Below are 16956 nucleotides of genomic sequence, written 5' to 3' on the forward strand. Positions count from 1 at the left end.
ATTATAGTTGAATGGGACCACTATCAGATATGCAGTCCTTCATTGACCAAAATGTTGTTATATGCAGCATGTAAGTGTATATGAAAAAATACATGAGATATTTATATATTTTTTAACATTTATCATAGTGTTTTAATTCTAAAAGTTATTTCATAAACCTTATGGAAATTAATAAATGAAATAATAACTGTCATATCCTAAGATTTTTTTGTAGATATTTTTGTAGATATTTGCATTTTTAACACTTTATTATTTTTTTTTAACCTACTGAGAACATATTTCTCCAGTAGAGTATTTTTCAGTGTACAATAGGCCACATTTTTAAGTTCATACTAACCACACCACAAGAGTTTTGATAAACTACTCATTCATTTCAACAAAAACGCCTTAAACACTAAGTTTTTTCTTCGAAACTATGTAAAAAGAATAAACGACCTAAACAGAAAACAACAACAAAAAGCAAAAGCAAACATATTTATATAACATTTATTATAGTGAAAGATAAATCAGAAAGCAAATCATGTTTTGCAATGGAAAGTTAAAATATATTAGAAAAACTGAAAATTCATTACAATTTCCAATCTAAAACATGTTCTACATAACACACACACAAGTATTTAAAGGATATGGAATATGTTGTGTTATTTTCAAAACTGTACTATTCAATTGGTCTTTCAACATTGTAAAATTGACTTACTTATTTAAAATAAATTGAAAGCAACACTATATTAAAATAAAACCTCATGGGTTTTGCTTTATTGTTTCCATAGTGTTTGTCCATGAACTCCAGAAAAAAATTAACATGTTCAAATTTGAATGAAAATTCAAATTTTTTATCAATTGTTCTATTGAAACATGATTTTGAACACTTTCTTGGTATGAATATTAGGGCTTTATTACCTTTCTTAAACCTTTATCTTCCTTTATGGGTACAGTCATAGACTGCTTATATCCCCCAAAGAAGCAGCAGAAACTAGAATAAGTGTTAGGGCAGGAACTGGGAATATATGCATGAAACTGAATTGTGAAGAGGCTGGATAAAGGGGGAAATCATAAACAATTGAGTTAACTAGAATTTTTCCATTTCAAACCACCCTCCCAAGAATACAGAATTAAGATCTTGGCAAGAAGAGAATATAAACATGGTGTTGGAATGACTACTCTGGGAATGGAAAGCATAATGGCCTACACAAAGTGAGGTACAAATAGCAAGCAGCATTTCTGTTGCAGACAACAATAATTTGTTGCCAATATACCTCCCATAAAAGAATAGCTAAAAGAAGTTCTCTAAACATAAAAGAAATTATAAAATTAGGAGCTCTGGAACATCAAAAAGGAAGAAAGTACGGGAAGGTCAAATATGCAGAAATACAATTGATTTTCCCTTCTTGAGTTTTCTAAATTACATTTCATGGCTGAGGCAATAATAATAGAACTGTCTACTGAAGTTCTTGTTGTATGTAGAGGTAATAGTTAGAGCAATACATTGCAAATGTAAGACAGTAAGGCAAAAAAAGAGAACTACAGCTTCTATACTTCACATAAAATGGCAAAATGTTGAAACCAGTATACTGGCCCAAGTTGTGCATATATAATGTAATAATACCTAGAGCAACCAAAGCAATACATTCAACAACTCTATAAATAAATCAATACATTTAAATTGCCCACAGGAAAGCAATAAAGAAAAAAAGAAAGCAGATAAACCAAAGTGACAAATAACAGAAAACAAAAAATGTAGATGGCAAATTTAAGCCTGAAATATAAATAGTTACAAAAAATAAAAATAGCCTGAGTGCACCAATTAAAAGACAGGCACTGATAGAGTAGATAAAAACAATGACAAATACATATGCTGTCTATAAGAAATTCACTTCATATGTAGTGGTATAACTGGGATGAAAGTAAATCAATGGAAAAAGTGTTCTAATGATACAATGATAGAGGCAGGAGGCAGAGAAATTCTAGGCAGACAGGTGCAGGTCCCTAGAGAAGGCCTCATCCTCAAGCCAAAAAGCCTGAGACCACAGCCCAAAAGTGAGAACTTACGTTCCTATTTCCCCACTCAAATGTTGTCTTTTCCAAAACTACCTATGGTTCACCCTGCCCCCTGCCGTCCTGTGCCCCAGACTCAGCCAGCAGAGAGAAGAAGTTGGACATCAGAGACTATGGCTGGAAGTTGGAGAGAAGTGACTTGACTTCAGTGGGACAGCTTGATGGCCTAACTTTGGAGAAGAATCTGGCTAGAGAAGGCCACACTTCAGGAGAAGATTACCTTCTTGCCCTGTCCCCTTTTCAGCTCCCCTTCCCACTGAGGGTCACTTTCATTGGCAATAAAATTCCCTACATTTACACATGCTTCAGTTCATTCAGATGACCTCATTTTCCTGGATGCTGGACAAGAGCTCAGATACAAGCCACAAGTGTGGATACAAAAGGCCGACTGAGCAGTTAGCACTTAAGCTGACCATAATGGCAGAGCTAAAAAAGCACTGTAACATTCCCTCTTGGGCTTCAGGGATTGTGGGCACAACCCATCAGATGCTGCCTCAGGGCCCACACAGAGTTTGCCCCTGCCAGAACCCAAAATCACTCACCCTAGCTCTGGCACCCACCTACCTGCATGCTCCCTCCCATGAGGGGTGGAGCAAAGCAGGTGTGAGTGGCTGGAGTTCACTCCTGCCAGTGCCAAAATGGCCAACTTGTTTCAGCATTTGTACACTCCACTTTTCACCTCATTCACTAGGTCACCTTCCTGAGAGGAGTAAAGGGATCAGGGAAATATCCTGCTTCATCTGAGGGCCCATCTGGAATTCATCGGAAGGGTGAGTAAATGCGGACCTGCTGGATCTGTCTCTTCACTTTTTTCCCACGATTTTTGGTCCTCAGACTTTCCTCTGAGCTATGCCACTTACAAAGGACAAGATGCAACCCTGCCACCTCTCTCTACTTTTGGGTGAAAGGACTCTTAGCTCTGCTTCCCTTTATGGATTTCTAGCCATCAGTTTGGGCCAGAATAAAGTCCTGGGACAGCTGAAGGCATCTTGCTGAAGACACTTCTCAGTGTTGCCAGAAGGCCCCTAGACTGGCCCTGGCCAATTGTTAGGGCATTGACCAAGAACCCCAGACTTTTCTATGGTATCTTTCCCTTTCTTCTTTCATGGTTTGAATTGATTTCTATCCCTTCTTTCATAATAAGAGTTTTGCTACAAACTGCAGAAATGTTACTAGGTAGAATGAATATTTGGCCCATCCACCAGATATGCAATTCAGAACAATGTGATTTACGTTTGTTCTTAGAAGTACAGCCCCCACCCCAAAAGCCACAGGCATGTGTGGTGCAAGGCAGCTGCCTTCCTCACCCTCCCCCTTCCTGGATGGGGTGCTTAGGCATGTCTGCAGCATGCATGTCCCAACCCAATGGCAGCATGGTGTGGGAGAGAGCCATGGTTGTGCCAGGGCCCCAGGATAGTCTCAGGGACCAAGGTCCCCATACGGTTAGTTGGCCAGTATCTCCTGCTCCTCCAACTATACACCCACAGAGTCTTTCTTCCCCTGGCTGATGGGTCCAGCTCAGTCCAAACCAGTGGGGGGATACAGTGATTAAAGGGACCCTTTTCCATGGAGTAAGAGGTTCTTCCCCCACTTAAGCTGGCTGTTGTTGTTGTTGTTGTTGTTGTTTTCCTTTTTCCTTTTCTATGCAAGGGGGTTCTTTTACTACCACAGCACTCTGCTTATGATAGGGAAGCAGCAGAGAAGTGATGGCACCAGCTAATAAATGCAAGTTTGGTAAGGCCTATCTGGGACTTAATCTAAATGATTCTATGCATTCCCTGAACTTGTGATCATATGAGTTAATACTACTGAATAAACTCCCCTTTTCATATATACATGTACACGTCCATGTATAGGCTCTCTGAAAGAAGAAAAATATGGTTCTTTTTGCCCTACCCAGCAGGCAGTCAGACCTTATGGTTGTCTTCCCTTGTTCCATAAAAATCGCTGTTATTCTGTTGTTTTTCAAGGTGCACTGATTTCATATTGTTCAAACACACATGTTTTACAATCAATCTGTACAGGTAACACAATTATCACAGTGGTCCTGAGGCAATGTACATCCTCAGCTTACAAAGATAACAGGATTAAGAGATTAAAATAAAGACAGGCATAAGAAATTATAAAAATATTATTTGGGAATTGATAAATGTCCATATTAAGATGAAATCTTCACAATTTATGTTCCTCTGCCTTGGCTCCAGCCAGTCCCTCCTTTCGGGGTCCCTGACTTCCTGAAACAGCTGATGAAGTTACCTTCATCAACACAGAAAAGCACCCAAAGTACCCATGTGAAGAGATCAGGGACCTCAAGCTAAAAATCACAAAAGATAAATTAATAATTGACCTTCCATGGATATTCTCTCTATAGTTTTGCTTATGCTTGTTGTTCTTACCTTCGTTCTGTTCTACATCAAAGACCCATTAATCCTGAATGCCTTTGGGAATATCTAATTCATTCCCCTGAACAGTTGTATCTCTCCTGAAGTAAAACTGCCCCCATATAAGGTTTAATTTCTTTCACTAGGGTGAAACAGTTCAGGGCACTATATTGTTTTCAGAAGGATTAGTATATTACACTTCTTATTTCTGTAATATTTGGCATTAGATTCTCTCCTTTTAACCTCTTTTTGTATAATACACATATTTTATCTATGCATACTTACCTTGTAAAACTTGTTTCTTCTCACCTAGAGGCCATCAAACTGCAAACTCACTCCAAACTCCAAGGACCCCAGATGATGCTCCCTATTGCTGGAAACCCTTAGGTAGACTTCCGTGAGGAATCTGATTACTGTCCTCCCCAACATAATGCTCCCTGTCAACAGGAAGTAGCTGAGATCACTAATCCCCTGTATTCCAACAGCAGTTAGATGTGCCTCTTCAGGGGAGGGAAATGATACAATGATAGAGGCAGGAGGCAGAGAAATTCCAGGCAGACAGGGCTTGGTCCCTGATGAAAGCCTCACTCTCAAGCCGAAAAGCCTGAGACCACGACTCAAAGTGAGAACTTATATCCTTGTTTTTCTGTTCAAATGTTGCCTTTTCTTAAGCCACCCATGATCCATTCTGCCCCCTATTCTGTGCTTAAAAAAAAACCCAGTCTTATCTGGCAGAGAGAATAAGCAGTTGGACATCAGGATTGTGGTGAGGGACAGCCTGATGGTGTAACCTGGGAGAAGAATCCAGTAAGAGATGGCTGTGTTTCACGGGAAGATTACCTTCCCACCCCATTCCCTTTTCAGCTCCCCTTCATGCTGAGAGCCACTTTCTTCAGCAATAAAATCTCCCACATTTACCATCCTTCAATTTGTTTGTGCACCCTCATTTCTCCTGGATGCCAGACAAGAGCTTGGGAGCCACAAGTGCAGATACAAAAGGACCACTGAGCTATTAAAGCACTTAAGCCATTGCTGTCTGTAGAGCTAAAAGAGCACTGTAACACACCTCTGGGGCTTCAGGGGTCACTGGCACAACCCTCCCCAATGCTGTTGCAGGGCCCACATGGAGTTTTCTCTAGCTGGTGCCCGAAAGCGCTCACTTCAGCTCTGTACACACTCACCTGCATGCTCCCTCCCATGAGAAATGCATCAGGTCTGAGTGAGTGGTGCTTGCTCCCACTAGCACTGAAATGGCCAGCTAGTTCCAGTGCTCATGTACTCCAGTTCCCACCTTGTTTGCTGACACACTCACTCCTGCAAGGAGGGAAAAGTTCAGGGAAATATCCTGCTTCACTTGCAAATATTAATTAAATTAATGCAGGAGTAATTATATCAATATCATATAAAACAACTCCCAGAGCAAACAAAATGATCAGAGGCAGAGATCAATATTACATAATGATATGTCTATCCACCAATAAGACATAGCGATTCTAAATGTGTACACACCAATCAACAGAAATGCAAATTATATTAGGTAAAAACTGATAGAATTGAAATGAGAAATAGAATAATCCACAATTGTTGGACACTTCAACACCCACCTCAACAATTGACAGAGCAAGTAAACTATAAATCAGCAAGAATATAGAACTCAACCAAGATCTATTCAATGTATAAAGAACAGAACCTATCAAGTGTATTAAAAGATTCAACAGTACTAGTCATTAAGGAATTGCAAGTTAAAACACAATGAGAAATCACTGTACACTACTGGAATAGCAAAAGTAAAGAGAGACAGAAAAGGAAGAAATATAATAGCACATCGAATGCTAAAGAGAATATGGAGAAGCTGGATATCTCATATATGTTTTGTAAGAATGTAAATGGTAGAGTCATTTGGAAAAACAGCTTGACAGTTTTGTAGGAGAAGAAACATACACTTATATAATTCAGCAATTTTTTGCTTAGCCATTTAGCTTAGAGATATAAAAACAATGTCTACACAAAAGCTTGTACACAATTGTTTGTAGTAGTTTTATTGGTGTATTAGTCTGTTCTCTTGCTGCTGATAAAGACATACCTGAGACTGGGTAATTTATAAAGGAGAGAGGTTTAATTGACTCACAGTTCTACATGGCTAGGGAGACCTGACAATCATGACTGAAAAATAATAAGGAGCAAAGTCATGTCTTATATGGCAGCAGGTAAGAGAGTTTGTGTAGGGGAACTCCACTTTATAAAACCATCAGATCTTGTGAGACTTATTCACTATCATGAGAACAGCGTGGAAATGACCTAACCCCATGATTCAATTACCTCCTACTGGATCCCTCTTATGATATGTGGGAATTACGGGAGCTACGATTCAATATGAGGTTTAGATGGGGACACAGCCAAACCGTATCATTCTGCCCCAGCCCCTCCCAAGTATCAGGTCATCACATTTCAAAACCAGTCATGCCTTCCCAAGAATTCCCCAAAGTCTTAACTCATTTCAGCATTAACTCAAAAGTCCACAGTCCAAAGTCTCATCTGAGACAAGGCAAGTCCCTTTTACCTATGAGCCTGTAAAACCAAGTCAAGTTAGTTACTTCTTAGATACAATGGGGGTATAGGCATTGGGTAAATACAGCCATTCCAAACGGAAGAAATTGGCCAACCTGAACTACAGGCCCCATGCCTGTCCAAAATCCAGTGGAGCAGTCAAACCTTTTTTTTTTTTTTTTTTTTTTTTTTTTTTTGAGACGAAGTCTCGCTCTGTCGCCCAGGCTGGAGTGCAGTGGCCAGATCTCAGCTCACTGCAAGCTCCGCCTCTCGGGTTCCCGTCATTCTCCTGCCTCAGCCTCCCGAGTAGCTGGGACTACAGGTGCCCGCCACCTCGCCCGGGTAGTTTTTTGTATTTTTTAGTAGAGACGGGGTTTCACTGTGTTAGCCAGGATGGTCTCGAGCTCCTGACCTCGTGATCCCCCTGCCTCGGCCTCCCAAAGTGCTGGGATTACAGGCTTGAGCCACCGCGCCCGGCCGGAGCAGTCAAATCTTAAGGCTCCAAAATGATCTCATTTGACTCCATGTCTCACATCAGGTCACACTGATGCAAGAGGTGGACTCCCATGGTCTGGGGCAGCTCTGTCCCTGTGGCTTAGCAACTTACAGCCTCCCTCCTGCCTGGCTACTTTTTCAGACTAGTGTTGAGTGTCTGTGGCTTTCCCAGGCACACAGTGCAAGCTGCCAGGGAATCTGCCATTCTGATGTCTGGAGGACTGTGGGCCTCTTCTCATAGCTCCACGAGGCAGTGCTTCAGTGGGGACTTTTTGTGGGGACTCCAGAATGTTTTCAGCAGAGAGCCCTCAACTGTCCATATTCTCTGTAGTTATCTTAGCTGAAGAGAGATGCTGCTCCCAAAGTGATGGTCTTGTCTCAAGGAAGCTAACATCCAATGACTTCCGTAGGATAATTCTAAAAGGCTATTCTAGCATTGTGTTTTCTTTTGGTGTCATATGAGACCTTCATTGAGACTGTATCATTACCTAACTTCTCCCTCTGGCCAATTCTGCTTCCATTCTTTCTCTTCAACAAAAGTTGATCCCAAGTTCCTCCCTTCTCCACGCTGTTCCTCCAAGTTCCTCCCTTCTCCACGCTGATCTCTAATGGAAGAATCTGCATCCTGGAAAGCCTTATGAGGATGCTTATTAAAGTGCAATTGAATGTAATAGGAACTCAATTTCTAATAAACCCTAACCATCTTTCTTTTCTGTGGTTCCATTAAATAAAGATTTCAAATGAAGAATTCATTTTAATTTAAATGACCATTTCAAAATTGGTCAAAAATTACATTTCAAGAATATAAAATTATTTTATAAGTCATGAATTGAAAATAACATATTATATGATATGAAGCCAAGTCTTATTTTTCTTGTAAAGTACAAATGATAAATTGAGTTGTATTATTCACATAAAGAACTCTGAAAAGTTAATAATGTGTTTAAGAATTGAAAGATCATAAAAAGAAATAAGGCATTGGGGTCCAGAACAAGGGATAGTAATAAATTATTTGTGTATGTGCCTCTCTCTCTGTGTGTGTGCGCACACGTGTGTGTGTGTGTGTGTGTGTCCAAATAAAGAGTATAGAAAAAAATTTGCTTTCTCATAGGTTGAGGTAGGTTATGATTCTGGTAATTTGTCTGCTACTTAGTGGACTTAGTCATATTCTGAATGAGGGTACCATATTCAAGTGAAAGTGAATTCTAATTTGAATTCAAATATTCTTTTTACCAGATGTATATGAAATTATTACTATAAATAGGTAGCCAAGATAAAAATAAATATCTAAACCCATGAATGACCTATCATAATTATATAAAGCCACAGACTTTCTTTTAAATACACTGACCAGAATGAGAATATTAAACTTGAAGAAAAAGTCTGTATATTTCCATCTCTGTTTATTTATTCTATAGGCAGAGCCTCCACTTGGATTAGCCGGGATAAAAGGAAAATGTGCAGCGCATACATTTGAGTCTCTTGCCCTGTATTTATGGATATTGCAAAGCACAATTTTATTCTTTCACTGGAGAGACCATGTCTTAAGATCCTCTCTAATCAGCACCAGAAAAAAAGCAGGAAAAAGCAGGTATTCTGCCACAGCACAAACCTGTATCTGGAAATCTCCCTTTTAAACATGCCCACAATATCTAGCTGTTACTTCACTTTTAGGATTTTGTTTTGGTGATGTTGTTTTTACTGAAAAAGAAGGAAATATTTTCTCAGAAATATTGTCAGTTTTTTATTTTTAAATTGAAAGGTATAAACATAGACATTGTAGACATTTCATCTTTCTGGCCATTTCTCATATATTATTTTTACTTTCTCCAATTTCTTCCTTGTGAACAAGACTTCAAGAACTTGGTTAAATATTTCTGTTTCTCTCTTCCATTACAACGTATCTTTTATGAATAATATAGTTGCTTATATTCAATGATTGATTGTCTTTTATGTATTTGTATTCATTTGGCTTTTGTCTTTGAGAAATCATTATAATAAGAATAAAATATACACCAATTATTCAAATATTATGAATTTCAGGGGCATGGGTTTTCTACTTCATTAAAGATGCTTTTAAAAAATGCACACGATATCGCTTTATTATACAGTTCCGTCAGTAATATTATTTTTATTTAAAAATTTCTGTAGCAATTTATCGCCATTAGCTTCATGATCTACACTCCAAATTTATACCTCATGGTTCCTACACTTTCTCAGAACTAGAAATATTCCTGTAAAAATTATGATTATTGATTTTTCTCTTTGTAATTCATCATTAATTTCATCTTTTAATACCAAACATCTATAAAAAACTTTGTCTATAGCCAGGTAGGGTTTTTTTTTTTAACTTTGTGTGTGTGGGGGTTGATATTGTACTTATTCAACTTATGAAATGTCAGTATTAATAGGAAAAGCATTTTAAAGTCCAGTAATAAGCAAATTGTTTAAATGGTTTAATTTATCTAAAGCAAGAGAATATATGGCTTGTTGGGTGATAGTGAGAAGTGTAACTATCACAATTGTAATGTATTGATTACCTGATGGTCTAGAGTTTACCTTTCCTAGAAGTTTTCAGGTTCTATGAAGATAGTGTGTTTCTCTTGCTAATTGATAATTGATGCTTTTCTGTGGCCTAGCACATACACACACACACACACACACACACACACATATATAGATATAGATATAGATATGGGTGTATATATATATGTGTGTGTATATGTAAAAATATAGTATTTGCCAGGGTTCTCTTAGAAGCTCAAAACTAATACTACATATATACATATATATACATATATTATACATATATACATATATACACATATACATATATACATATATACACACACATATATTTACATTATATATACACATATATATACACACACATATATACACATATAAAAGGGAGTTTATTAAGTGTTAACTTACACAATCACAGGGTTCTGCAATTGACTGTCTGCAAACTAAGGAGCAAGAAGATCCAGTCCAAGTCCCAAAACTGAAGAATTTGAAGTCTGATGTTTGAGGGAATGAAGCATTCAGCAAGGGAGAATGATGTGGGCTGGGAGACTAGGCCTGTCTCGCCTCTTCACGTTTTTCTGCCTACTTTATTTATATTCACTAGTGGTTGATTAGATGGTGCTCACCCTATTACGGGTAGCTATGCCTTCCCCAGCCCACTGACTCCAATGTTAATCTCTTTTGGCAACAGGCTCACAGACACATCCAGGATCAATACTTCGTATCCTTCAATCCAATCAAGTTGACACTTAGTATTAACCATCACAAGTCCACCCTTTGTCAACTTGAACCCATACACATCTCCTGAGGTCATACAGAATCTTCAAATAAAGACAATGATAAGGTCATAATTACGCCTAACATAATACGACTATTTTTCATACAACTGGAAACACACCAATCCCCAACCCAAATACTACTACATAAAGTTGATAGTACTTAAATGCTGATATGAAGTCCATAAATCTTATGTCACATGATAAAGGAAAAGGAAATAAAATAAAGATATTTTTATAGTACAGTTGTATACATGCACAAACATATTTTTAGCAAAAGAAGGGGAAAATACTCATGACAATTACAGTCTCCATTTCTGCAGCTGGTCACGTGGTCATAGCTGGTATTTATGACTACCTCCTTCTAGTCCCCATTCTGTATTCCCTTTGCCTTCAGCAAGCACCTCAGCAGATCATGGTTTTTTTTGTTTTGTTTTGTTTTTCCCCCGGTAGAAGAATTCAAATTAGTCTTTTGTCCCTTTGACCTAGAAGTTTTCTATTTGCATAATCTAAGTAGGAATGCAGGAAATTTCCTATAAATTTCACTTCTAGGAACACCATGATTAATTAGCCAATGCCAGAGTTCTATGCGAATCAGGCTACTCTGATTGCTGCTTTGCCTCTACTGTTCCTTACAGTAGCTATGCCCACCTTGCCTTTGACAGTTGAGTGCTACCCCTTGGCCCCTGCCACCTCAGGATCCAATTATTCCCGTTTTATTTGAATTTTGTAGTTGAGCAACTACAGTTCCTACCATTAGATCTGACGTACAGAGAAGAGCAATTATAGGACTCTTCAAAGATGCAGGTGCTGCCCTCACAAATCTATTTCACAAGACATTTTTCAAGGGAGTATCTTCTGGACCCTCCCAGCTGGGATGAGTAGGTGTAAAATGACTGTTCCTCTCCACCATCCCAGTTTCCCTAAGCCTTTGGATCCCTTCCTCTACATTAAACCAAAAGAGATCAGGCATTTCCACCTCACTCACAGTGGGCCATCTTTTAATCCGTATTTCAGCTAACCAAGCAAACAAACTATTAAAATCTTTTTAACTCCTTGAACTGCAACATTAAATGCGGAGTCCCAACTTAGCGGGCCCAAATCAATAAATTCAGCCTGATTCAACTGTATGTTCCTTCCACCATTATCCTATACCTTTAATATCCATTCCCATGCCTGTTTTCCTGAATTGTTTATATAAATTAGATAATTCAAACAGGTATTTTCAAGTGTAGAGCACCTCCTCATGGATCACACTCTCAACCTCCCCTCTAGGGGGCTGCCGGGTTTTTATTTTAGTTATAGGTCTAGAAGCAAACAGGGGTGCTGGGGGTGGCTCCTAAGGAGAGTCAACATTATCTTGCCTGGCAACTGCCTCACTGCCTCAGGGGAGGCCATCACTGTTACCTCAGGCAGCACGGAGTTTATCTCCTCAGACAAATGTGGAAAGGCTGATGGCAGTATAGGTTGGAGAGGGGATGTTGCCACTACTGGGGATGTGGAACCTGTTCCGTCTGGCAAAAAAGTTTAATCAAAGTTTACAAATTCAGTGTCCTCATCTTCATTAGGGTCCTCCCACACATCCCCATTCCAAGTTCCAAATTTAACAGTAGACACCTGGCAAGGCTCTGTATGCATCTTTCGTTGCAGGTCAGCCACTCGCATGGTAAGATCTTGTGTTTGTTTTTCCAAAATTTCAGCTATTTCTCTACAGGAGATAAGACTCTTATTCAGGGCAATCTTAGTAGATTTGAGGCTCAGTATCTGCTTCTGAAGCCAGGAGACAGAATCCCTGAGTTCATAATATTCTTTCATCACTTTGTCCACTGTACTTAGGAGCAACCAACCAGCTTCATTATGTTCCTTGGTTCTCCACATATGGTCAAAGGTATTATGTGTAGAGTCGCTAAACTCCTTGCCTCTCTTGAGCAGTGAATCAGGAATGTCAAATGTGTTCATTATGTTCCTCTAGAGCAGAATATTATATAGAACTCCTGGTACCAAAATATGTATTAGTCATATTAGTCAGAGTTCTCTTAGAGGGACAGAACTAATAGGATATACACGTATATCCTATTAGTAATAGGATATGTGCATGCATATATATATATAGAGAGAGAGAGGAATTTATTAAATATTAACTTAAATGATCACAAGGTCCCACAATAGGCTTTCTGCAAACTGAGGAGCAAGGAGAGTCAGTCTGAGTCCCATAACTGAAGAACTTGGAGTCCAATGTTCAACAGCAGGAAGCATCCAGCACGAAAGATGTAGGCTGGGAGGCTAGGCTCATCTCTCCTCTTCACATTTTTCTTTCTGCTTTATATTCGCTGGCAGTTAATTAGATGGTGCCCACACAGTTAAGGGTGGATCTGCCTTCCCCAACCCACTGACCCAAATGTTAATCACCTTTGGCAACACCCTCACAGACATAGCCAGTATCAATACTTTGTATCCTTCAATCCAATCAAATTGGATTGACACTCTGTATTAATTATATATACCATTATATATATGGAAACGACATATATATTTATGTTTGTTTCAGTGAAGGAAAGATAGTTGTGTCTTGAGGCATGATGCAACCAGAGACATAATCATCCTTCTCATCAGCTACATGAGGGTTTCTGACTTCAAAGATAATGTCAATGAAGGAAAGAGTTCTAGGAAATAGGACAAAAGAATTGAATAGCAAAATATTTAAAGTATGGATATTCGTGAATGAGAAAGTATATAATTTATCATCACATTCATTAAGTTGAAAATAAAAATTTTAATAATTTCCCCTCTAAAGTGATCTAATCATTACAAGTAGAGCATTTATAATCTAAAAATCCAAAATCTGAAATGCTCTAAAATCTGAAGCTTTTTGAATACTGACAGGACACCACAAGTCGAACATTTCACACCTGACTTCATGTGACAGGTCACAGTCAAAATTCAGGTGCACAAAACAATTTATTCAGCATCCCTAAGGGATAACACTCTCCCAGCCCCCTTCAGCTGTGATACATACACATACCTTTTTCATGCAAGTCCAGATTTCACTACACAAGCCACCCACAAAACGTAATGAAATGACACATGTGCAGTCCAGATGCACCAAACGCAGGTTCCCCACAATGTCCCACATGGAGCTAACGCCTATGTGCATTTCTCACTGTTGTTATTGTTTTCTTTGCTTTTGCTTATTTTCTGTCTGTGCTGTAAAGATATTGTTCACAATGTCCAAAACAGTCTTCAGATGCTCAAACAGGTAACAACGATAAGAAAAAGACGAGGTATTTTTGTTTATTTATAGCACAGAAAATCAAGCTGTTAGAGAAACTGAATAGCAATATAGGTGTGAAACATCTTACAGAAGAGTATATTGTTGGAATGGCCATCATATATATGAAATAAAGAATCAGAAGGATAAACTGCTAAAGTTCTATGCTGAAAGTGATAAACAGAAAATAGTGAAACGTATTCACTTCTGGGGGGCGGAGCAAGATGGCCGAATAGGAACAGCTCCAGTCTCCAACTCCCAGCGCGAGCGACACAGAAGACCGGTGATTTCTGCATTTTCAACTGAGGTACTGGGTTCATCTCACTGGGGAGTGCCAGACGATCGGTGCTGGTCAGCTGCTGCAGCCTGACCAGCGAGAGCTGAAGCAGGGCGAGGCATTGCCTCACCTGGAAAGCGCAAGGGGGAAGGGAATCCCTTTTCCTAGCCAGGGGAACTGAGACACACAACACCTGGAAAATCAGGTAACTCCCACCACAATACTGCGCTTTAAGTAAACAGGCACACCAGGAGATCATATCCCACACCTGGCCGGGAGGATCCCACACCCACGGAGCCTACCTCATTGCTAGCACAGCAGTCTGTGATCTACCGGCAAGGCAGCAGCGAGGCTGGGGGAGGGGCGCCCGCCATTGCTGAGGCTTAAGTAGGTAAACAAAGCTGCTGGGAAGCTCAAACTGGGTGGAGCTCACAGCAGCTCAAGGAAACCTGCCTGTCTCTGTAGACTCCACCTCTGGGTACAGGGCACAGTAAACAATAACAAACGCAGCAGCTCTGCAGACGCAAACAACTCTGTCTGACAGCTTTGAAGAGAGCAGTGGATCTCCCAACACGGAGGTTGAGATCTGAGAAGGGACAGACTCCCTGCTCAAGTGGGTCCCTGACCCCTGAGTAGCCTAACTGGGAGACATCCCCCACTAGGGGCAGTCTGACACCCCACACCTCACAGGGTGGAGTACACCCCTGAGAGGAAGCTTCCAAAGCAAGAATCAGACAGGTACACTCGCTGTTCAGAAATATTCTATCTTCTGCAGCCTCTGCTGCTGATACCCAGGCAAACAGGGTCTGGAGTGGACCTCAAGCAATCTCCAACAGACCTACAGCTGAGGGTCCTGACTGTTAGAAGGAAAACTATCAAACAGGAAGGACACCTACACCAAAACCCCATCAGTACATCACCATCATCAAAGACCAGAGGCAGATGAAACCACAAAGATGGGGAAAAAGCAGGGCAGAAAAGCTGGAAATTCAAAAAATAAGAGCGCATCTCCCCCGGCAAAGGAACGCAGCTCATCGCCAGCAACGGATCAAAGCTGGACGGAGAATGACTTCGACGAGATGAGAGAAGAAGGCTTCAGTCCATCAAATTTCTCAGAGCTAAAGGAGGAATTACGTACCCAGCGCAAAGAAACTAAAAATCTTGAAAACAAAGTGGAAGAATTGATGGCTAGAGTAATTAATGCAGAGAAGCTCATAAACGAAATGAAAGAGACGAAAACCATGACACGAGAAATACGTGACAAATGCACAAGCTTCAGTAACCGACTCGATCAACTGGAAGAAAGAATGTCAGCGATTGAGGATCAAATGAATGAAATGAAGCGAGAGGAGAAACCAAAAGAAAAAAGAAGAAAAAGAAATGAACAAAGCCTGCAAGAAGTATGGGATTATGTAAAAAGACCAAATCTACGTCTGATTGGGGTGCCTGAAAGTGAGGGGGAAAATGGAACCAAGTTGGAAAACACTCTTCAGGATATCATCCAGGAGAACTTCCCCAACCTAGTAGGGCAGGCCAACATTCAAATCCAGGAAATACAGAGAACGCCACAAAGATACTCCTCGAGAAGAGCAACTCCAAGACACATAATTGCCAGATTCACCAAAGTTGAAATGAAGGAAAAAATCTTAAGGGCAGCCAGAGAGAAAGGTCGGGTTACCCACAAAGGGAAGCCCATCAGACTAACAGCAGATCTCTCGGCAGAAACTCTTCAAGCCAGAAGAGAGTGGGGGCTAATATTCAACATTCTTAAAGAAAAGAATTTTAAACCCAGAATTTTATATCCAGCCAAACTAAGTTTCATAAGTGAAGGAGAAATAAAATCCTTTACAGATAAGCAAATGCTTAGAGATTTTGTCACCACTAGGCCTGCCTTACAAGAGACCCTGAAGGAAGCACTAAACATGGAAAGGAACAACAGGTACCAGCCATTGCAAAAACATGCCAAAATGTAAAGACCATCAAGGCTAGGAAGAAACTGCATCAACTAACGAGCAAAATAACCAGTTAATATCATAATGGCAGGATCAAGTTCACACATAACAATCTTAACCTTAAATGTAAATGGACTAAATGCTCCAATTAAAAGACACAGACTGGCAAACTGGATAAAGAGTGAAGACCCATCAGTCTGCTGTATTCAGGAGACCCATTTCACATGCAGAGACATACATAGGCTCAAAATAAAGGGATGGAGGAAGATTTACCAAGCAAATGGAGAACAAAAAAAGTGGGGGTTGCAATACTAGTCTCTGATAAAACAGACTTTAAACCATCAAAGATCAAAAGAGACAAAGAAGGCCATTACATAATGGTAAAGGGATCAATTCAACAGGAAGAGCTAACTATCCTAAATATATATGCACCCAATACAGGAGCACCCAGATTCATAAAGCAAGTCCTTAGAGACTTACAAAGAGACTTAGACTCCCATACAATAATAATGGGAGACTTCAACACTCCACTGTCAACATTAGACAGATCAACGAGACAGAAAGTTAACAAGGATATCCAGGAATTGAACTCATCTCTGCAGCAAGCAGACCTAATAGACATCTATAGAACTCTCCACCCCAAATCAACAGAATATACATTCTTCTCAGCACCACATCG

Source organism: Chlorocebus sabaeus, chromosome 23 (assembly GCF_047675955.1).
Source record: "Chlorocebus sabaeus isolate Y175 chromosome 23, mChlSab1.0.hap1, whole genome shotgun sequence".
NCBI lineage: Eukaryota > Metazoa > Chordata > Mammalia > Primates > Cercopithecidae > Chlorocebus > Chlorocebus sabaeus.